Source organism: Scylla paramamosain, chromosome 9, assembly GCF_035594125.1.
Source record: "Scylla paramamosain isolate STU-SP2022 chromosome 9, ASM3559412v1, whole genome shotgun sequence".
NCBI classification, from domain to species: domain Eukaryota; kingdom Metazoa; phylum Arthropoda; class Malacostraca; order Decapoda; family Portunidae; genus Scylla; species Scylla paramamosain.
Window position 1 is genome coordinate 11,017,630 of NC_087159.1, and position 7,371 is coordinate 11,025,000.

Genomic DNA, 7,371 nt, shown 5'->3' on the forward strand with positions numbered 1-7,371 from the left:
AGGAAGGAATTGATTCTCAAATAGAGCAGGAGATAAAGAGAATGGACTCAGTAAACAGGCTGTCAGAGCAGAGTCATTAGGAAGACTTAAAAACAGATTAGACAAATTTATGGATGGGGATGATAGGTGGAAATAGGTAGATATGTTTCATACAGGGACCACCACATGTAAGCCTGATTCTTGCAGCTTCCCTTATTTTCTTATGTTTTTATGTACAATGATGGTATGCCCCATTACAACACTCCTAAACCCTTTATGGCCTTGCAAAAGTAAAGAAAAGCTCTATGCACATGCATTTACAAACATTTTATTAAATATTTAAGGAAAGAATGTAAAATATTGGTGCATACTGTGTGGCTCCTCACTCCATCATTCCTAGTCCTTGGTATCACTAAGACAACTGCCAATGCTACCTCACCAATGTTGCTGCTGCCACATGCTCAACCCTTCCACCTCCCTTTCTTCATCTTACTTAATGACTCCATCTTCTCAGGAGTCATCACCTTCACACACAGAGGTCCCCAGCAGGTGCTTTATAACATCTCTTAAGGGTAAAAATACGACAATGATGTCAACATGAATGGCGGTCAAGGCATGAGTGAGGCTGAAGGACAGCTGGACAGCAGTGGCAAATATACAAAATATACAATCAGTAGGAAATGCATACCACTGATTGCCAACAAAACTCATTAAATTAACAACACTACAAGGCAGCGGAGAGAATGAGAGCTAGTGTGATGATGGGCATGTGTGTGTGTGTGTGTGTGTGTGTGTGTGTGTGTGTGTGTGTGTGTGTGTGTGTGTGTGTGTGTGTGTGTGTGTGTGTGTGTGTGTGTGTGTGTGTGTATTTACTTACTTGTATTTACCTAGTGACATTGAACAGAGCACAAGCCAAAGCTCATTTTATCCTGTCTCCATGACCATATTTATCCAGTTTCACTTTAAACATTTAAACATGTGTACACTGTTTGCTACAACCACTTTTTCCTCCAAATCATTCCAGATTTCAATAGTTTGATATGGTAAGCTGTATTCTTGATGTCGTTCAAACATCCACTCTTCTTTATTTTCTTCCCATGCCCCCACGCCTGTCTCTCTCCCTCCTCCACCTGTGGTACCAAGTCATTTCTGTCTATTCTTTCTATACTGTTTACTAATTTGTACATTATTATCAGGTCTCCTCTTTCTTATAGTGTTGGTAATCCCATCTCTTCAAGTCTTTCTTCAAAGCTTAAGTCTTTCAATTCTGGTACCATCTTTGTTGTTATCCTCTGTATTCTTTCCAGTTTCTCTATATCTTTTTTTTCTATATGGAGCCCAAACTACTGCTGCAAACTCCAGTTTAGGTTGTATCATACTTGTTATAATTTTCTTCATTTCTTTATCTAAATAGTTAAACATTAACATTTGTTAATAAGCTGTATGTAGAGCTGAATATTCTGTTTATGTGCCTTTCTGGTGATAGTGTCTTCTGAATCATTACTCCCAAATCTTTTCTTCATGACTTTTTTGTTATTATTTCTCCTCCCATTTTGTAATTCCATGAAGATATCTTTTTACTTTTCCTATTTCCAACACATGGTATTTTCTACCATTAAATTCTAGTTTCCATCTTTGGTTCCATTTATGCATGGAACTAAAGATGGAAACTAGAATTTCATGCCAGAAAATACCATGTTGGAAATAAACTGGAACTTGTCAATATCTTATCAATATCAATATCTTGTCAATATCCTTTTGTAATTCCTTGAAGTCATTTCCATCCTTTATTATTTTAATTATTTTTGCATCATCAGCAAGAAGGTGTATATAACTATTTAGATCTTGTCGTATCATTCTGTATATTTGAAACATAACAGGTGCCAACACAGATCCTTGCGGTACGCCACTTGTCATCATGCCAACTTGAATTAGAGTCTCTGATTACTGTTCTCATTTCTCTCCCTTGTAAATAATCATCCATCCATCTCAATGTTGCTCCCTTTAGTCCTCCTTCATTCTCTAACTTCCACATAAGGCTTTTGTGGGGAACTTTATCAAATGCTTTTTTGAGATCCAGGTATGCTACATCAACCCATCTGCCCTTCTCTTGCACTCCATCTATTACTCTTGTATAAAAGCTCAGTAGAGTTGTGACACAGGATCTCCCTTTCCTGAATCCAAATTGCTTTTCTGTAATTATCTTTTCATCTTCTAAATATTGCACCCATCTATCTTTAATTACTATTTCACAAAGCTTGCTTACAATTCTTGTTAGTGACACTGGTCTGTAATTTAATGGTTCATTTTATTTCCCCCTTTGTATATTGGGACTATGTTAGCTCTTTTCCATTCCCTTGGTACTTTTCCTCCTCTCAACGAGCTATTGATTATATCCTATATGGGTTCCTCTATTTGTTCTCTGCATTCTTTTAACATACATCCATTTACTTGATCTAGTCCCATAGCTTTTCCAACATCCAGCTCTTCCAGCAGTTTCTTGATTTCTTGTCTCTTTACTTGTATCTCCTGTATTCCCTCATTCTGTGATACCACTTTCAGTGCCACAAAAATTGGTTTCCTTTGTAAACACAGATTGAAAACTTTCATTCATTAGTTCACTCATCTCCTGAGCAGTTTTATAAATTCTTCCTTCTCTTTTAAACTTGTTTACGTCATCCCTGTTTCATTTTTCCATTTACACATGTGTAGAAAAGTTTGGGCTCTTCCTTGCATTTTCTTGCTATGTAATTTTTAAAATTTATTTTTTCTTCTCTTCTTATTATACCATATTCATACCTTGCCTTCCTGTATTCTTCCCTAGTATTTCTGTTCAGATTTCTCACCACTTTATTCCATGCCCTGTCCTTTTTCTTTTTTGCTTCTACACACCTGGCATTATACCATTTGTGCTTCCCAATTTTCACTTTATAACTTGGTACAAACTGTTGTACCCCCTCTCTATACTTGCTAAAAAATATCCCATATTTTTCTTGCACTACTTTACCTTCAAGTAGCTCTTTCCAGTTAATTTTTTTCATAAAATGTATTAATTTCTGCAAAGTTTTCCTTAACATAGTTCTGTCTCCCATTTCCAAATTGTTCATTTCTGTGCAACACTGTTTCTTCCTGTATTACTATTTCTTTTGTCACATGATCACTTCTTCCCAGTGGATTCAGACAATGTATACTTGGTCTACTTTCTGGGGTTTTCATAAACACTGAAGAAGGATTCAGACAATGTATATTTGGTCTACTTTCTGGGGTCTTCATAAACACTAAGTCCAACTGTGATGGTTCTTCTCCTCTGCATCTTGTAGGTTAATTCACCCACTTTCTCATTGTATTCATCATCATGGTTTGCAGAAGTTCTTTGCTCCAGGACCTGACATTTTCTTCCACTTCCATCTCCTCCCAGCTAATTCTTTTAGTGATGAAATCACCTACTAAGAGCACTTTGTTACTTTTCCTTATCATTTCCTCTATGCTATTTCTTGTTTCTATTTGTATAGTTTTATATCTATTGGTCTCCCATGCATTAGTTTTTGGCGGTAAGTACATCACAATAACCTTCCTTTTTCACTTCCTCTGATCTTAATTACAACAATCAGTGTGTGTGTGTGTGTGTGTGTGTGTGTGTGTGTGTGTGTGTGTGTGTGTGTGTGTGTGTGTGTGTGTGTGTGTGTGTGTGTGTGTGTGTGTGTGTGTGTGTGTGTGTGTGTGTGTGTGTGTGTGTGTGTGTGTCATAGTAAGCAATGCTGCACATAAGATTTAAATCAGGGGCCACCCATGAAAAACCGAAGCCACATACATTACATTACCACATACATACATTTTCTCTCTGGTGCCAATCTACTATTGATTGAATCCTTGAATAATTTTGAACCCATGAATGTTGAGGGCTAATTGTATATATTTTTTTTATATGCAATTATAAAAAATTTGGGTAATGAGCTGCCCACTGTTTCAAAAGTACAGCACCCCCTTGGTCATCGTTTAATTTGCTGCCACAATGTAGTCCAATTTGGTGTAGTCACATGTATATACTCATACTAATTGCAACACACCTTTCAGCAGCTAACTTAATCCACAGATGCATATCTACCTACATACACATTTTGCTGCCAAGATATTGTCATATTTAGAGTTTCATTTATTTAATGAACCCAATCATGCATAAAACCATGCTCTTCATGCAATATGATAAGTATTCTGCAAGAGTTGGAGCTGATGTAATTGCAGCCACTTCTCTCCACATTCTCCTGTTGCTTTACACCTTAACAACAAACCTACACCTAACACAATCTAACCAAACCTGATTTTCTAACTTGTCAGTCCCATCCTCTTAAGCAGCTTCAGCAACAAATATACATACATCACAAGGAGGGTGTGTGTGTCCCTGTCCTGTGGATCATCTGTTTATTTATATTTATTCATACATTAGACCTTGATGTGTGACTGCATATTACTCTGATCCATTTCACTATTTTGACTATAAATAAGTTTTGTTAATCTAATTTTAGGAAGCTCCTTGGTGTTACATGGCCAAGAGACTAATGCATAACAGTTACCTGTCATTCAGTGTGCAAAGACCTCTCCAGTCAGTATTAAACTTGGTCCCCTAAATCTAATGAGCATTTGATTACTTTCATTCAATACTAATGGAGTCCTTAGTCCATTTTTCCCAAGTATTCTGTTAAGACTGATGTTCATATAAAAAAAAAAATTGGAAATGTCTCTTTTTACCTTTATCCCTCCTCCCCCCAATAAATTCAGGGACCTTGCAGAAAAGTGACACTGGGGCATCCATAAAGATGCAATATCTTGAATAAGAGTTATCGTTTGGTTAGAATTGGTATTGAAAACCCTTCAATTTCATGTTGCCAAGACTGCATGGCAGTTACCCCTGCACCATAGTTGGTGTGGGCATTATGGGGGTGGGGTGTACTGGAAAACCAAAACAAGGCACTTTTAATGGTGATTAGTACAACAGCTGTCCTTACCACAACTAAATCCATGAGGAAAAGTGTACTTCAACTATGAACTCCATTACTGCTTGAAAGTATCAAATTACTGCTTATTGTAAAATGGAAAAGAAAGAGAAAAAATATATGCATCTCATGAAACTCAAGTTTTACCCATAAATAAAAAGGAACAAAATCTCTTTTAAATAATGTACTTCATACATTTTACTTCAGTAATCTTAAAAAAAATAAAATAAATAAATAAAAATAATAATAATAACAAAAATAAAAAGGAAAATAGGAAAAAAATGGTGAGATTATTAGATTTTTCACTTACTCTAACTGTTGATCAACTTTCCCCTGAATATCTTTCTTGGCTTGTCAGATAAATGCATATATTTTTGTGGTTCTGGTCTGTTTGATAAAGACGTGTGTTTCTAGAAGTCCTCGTGAGGTCCTGGCTTGTTTGATAAAAGAAGTGTGTTTCTTGATGTACTCGTGCGGTCCTAACTTGTCTGATATAGACGTGTGTGTTTCTAGATGTACTCATGTGGTGTTTGATAAAGGAGAGTGTTTGTTTACATAGTTTACGCGTGAGGTCTCAACTGCATGATCGTAATTGTCCAGTATTTTACTTCTACACTATCCTTTAATGGATTCCAAACTTACATATTTCTACGTGCGTGTGTGTGTGAGTCACAGGGAATGCTTAACAATATCGCAGTAGGTGTTTATCCTGTCACAGTGAAAAATGGCTCAATGACACTCATGAATAAAGCACGCCTCATCTGCTGCTTCCTCTCCGCCTCCACACCGAGATAGAGAGGGAAGAGCCGCGCTGTGATCCGAGGTGAACAGAAAATGAACCGTAGGAACCTAAGGAGGTGAGTGAACACTTGCGAAGCACAATGTCAGACAGGATTCAACTTACTTGGCGCGTCCCGCAGCAGGCGCCGCCACGACAGTCCCGCCCTTCACCCTGTAGGACAACAAACACCACGCGGCCCGTCTCCATCTCAGGAGGTTGGCCACTTGTGCCTTATTACCAAGAAATGTAGACTCCTGACTTATTACTTACTCATATCATTTATAGACTTTCTTGGTTTATGATAAGTTGAGAGAGAGAGAGAGAGAGAGAGAGAGAGAGAGAGAGAGAGAGAGAGAGAGAGAGAGAGAATGTGTATGCCTCTGGTCCACACCTCTTTCGTCTTTTGCCGCCAAGTTCAAATCCAAATAAAATACAAGACAACATTCATCACATTTCCCATTCAGCCAACCCTGAAAAAATTCACCAAGCTCATTATATATATATATATATATATATATATATATATATATATATATATATATATATATATATATATATATATATATATATATATATATATATATATATATATATATATATATATATATATATATATATATATATATATATATATATATATATATATATATATACAGTAAAATCCCTCTTATCCGGCATTCGAGTATCCGGCAGTTTCAAGTATCCGGCACATTTTCCCCGAGCCTTAAAATCAATAAAAAATCAATGTGTACTCATAAAATCGATTAAAATTCCCGCGCGAGGCATACTTTGTCCCTTCGCCACCAGAGCGCACTGCTTTGCGCCATCTGCAGCCCACTGCACTATGTTTACTCAGTGACTCAGTCCCGCGTGTGTACTGTTTATCGCCTGACGCCTTCATCATGCTTAAAGTTGTAGAAAAGAGGAAGCGTGTTGTGCTTACACTTAAGCAGCTGATCAGATCAGCTGCTGATTAAGATCAGCTGATCTTTGTTATGGTAAGATGCGTGAGTGTAGGATGGTGATTGTGGACATAATTTCACTTCTATTCAAGTACCCGGCAATATTCAAGTATCCGGCTTGTCGGCGGTCCCGTTGATGTGACAAAATAGCAATTAGAAAAAAGAAGGTAATACCATCCAAATAATAATAAACCCATGAAGAAATTATCATAAATATAAAAGAATTACTTTCTTCTTGGTTGTGTAAACAAAATTTTGTTTACATAACCAAGGAGAAAGTAAATTTTGATGTTAAGGACCGTTTCTTTAGGCCAGGGTGGTCCAACTTTTTGAATACTGTGGGCCACTTTGGGATTAAACATAAATGTCGAGAGCCACTTTTAGCAGCCCAAAAAGTTGCTCGTGTCATACTGCAATATTTAGTAGTAGAAGTAGTAGTAGTAGTAGTAGTAGTAGTAGAAAGTAGCCCAATTTGGAAATACCGATCCAATGTTCCTGGTTTCTGCACACCAAAGCAAACACACATGGCCCACACCCAAACTGATCACGCACTTTCTCGAAAATTCCTTAATTGTGATTCATAAAGTAACAGTGAAATAAGACACCTAAAGCCTGACCCAAACCTAATGTAAAGTAACTGAGAATAGAGAGTCAAAGA

At 37.0% G+C, this 7,371-nt stretch overlaps 1 protein-coding gene and 1 long non-coding RNA gene across 5 annotated transcripts in view; one reads left to right on the forward strand and one right to left on the reverse strand.

Moving 5' to 3' along the window:
• Positions 1-6,016, reverse strand: part of LOC135103577 (TBCC domain-containing protein 1-like) — a 32,732-nt gene extending 26,716 nt beyond the window's left edge. For 2 of the 4 annotated variants that reach the window (XM_064010033.1, XM_064010034.1), the window contains exon 1: positions 5,875-5,970. The gene's annotated coding sequence lies outside the window, so the exon portion shown is untranslated. Of the gene's footprint in view, positions 1-5,612; positions 5,633-5,874 lie in introns of those variants that run through there. The other 2 variants (XM_064010035.1, XM_064010032.1) reach the window with 2 other exon arrangements.
• A 631-nt stretch (positions 6,017-6,647) lies between these two features.
• The window catches only part of LOC135103579 (uncharacterized), a 14,459-nt gene continuing 13,735 nt past the window's right edge, over positions 6,648-7,371 (forward strand). Inside the window, exon 1 of the long non-coding RNA XR_010270119.1 lies at positions 6,648-6,749. This is a non-coding gene — a long non-coding RNA (uncharacterized LOC135103579). The remainder of the gene's footprint in view (positions 6,750-7,371) is intronic.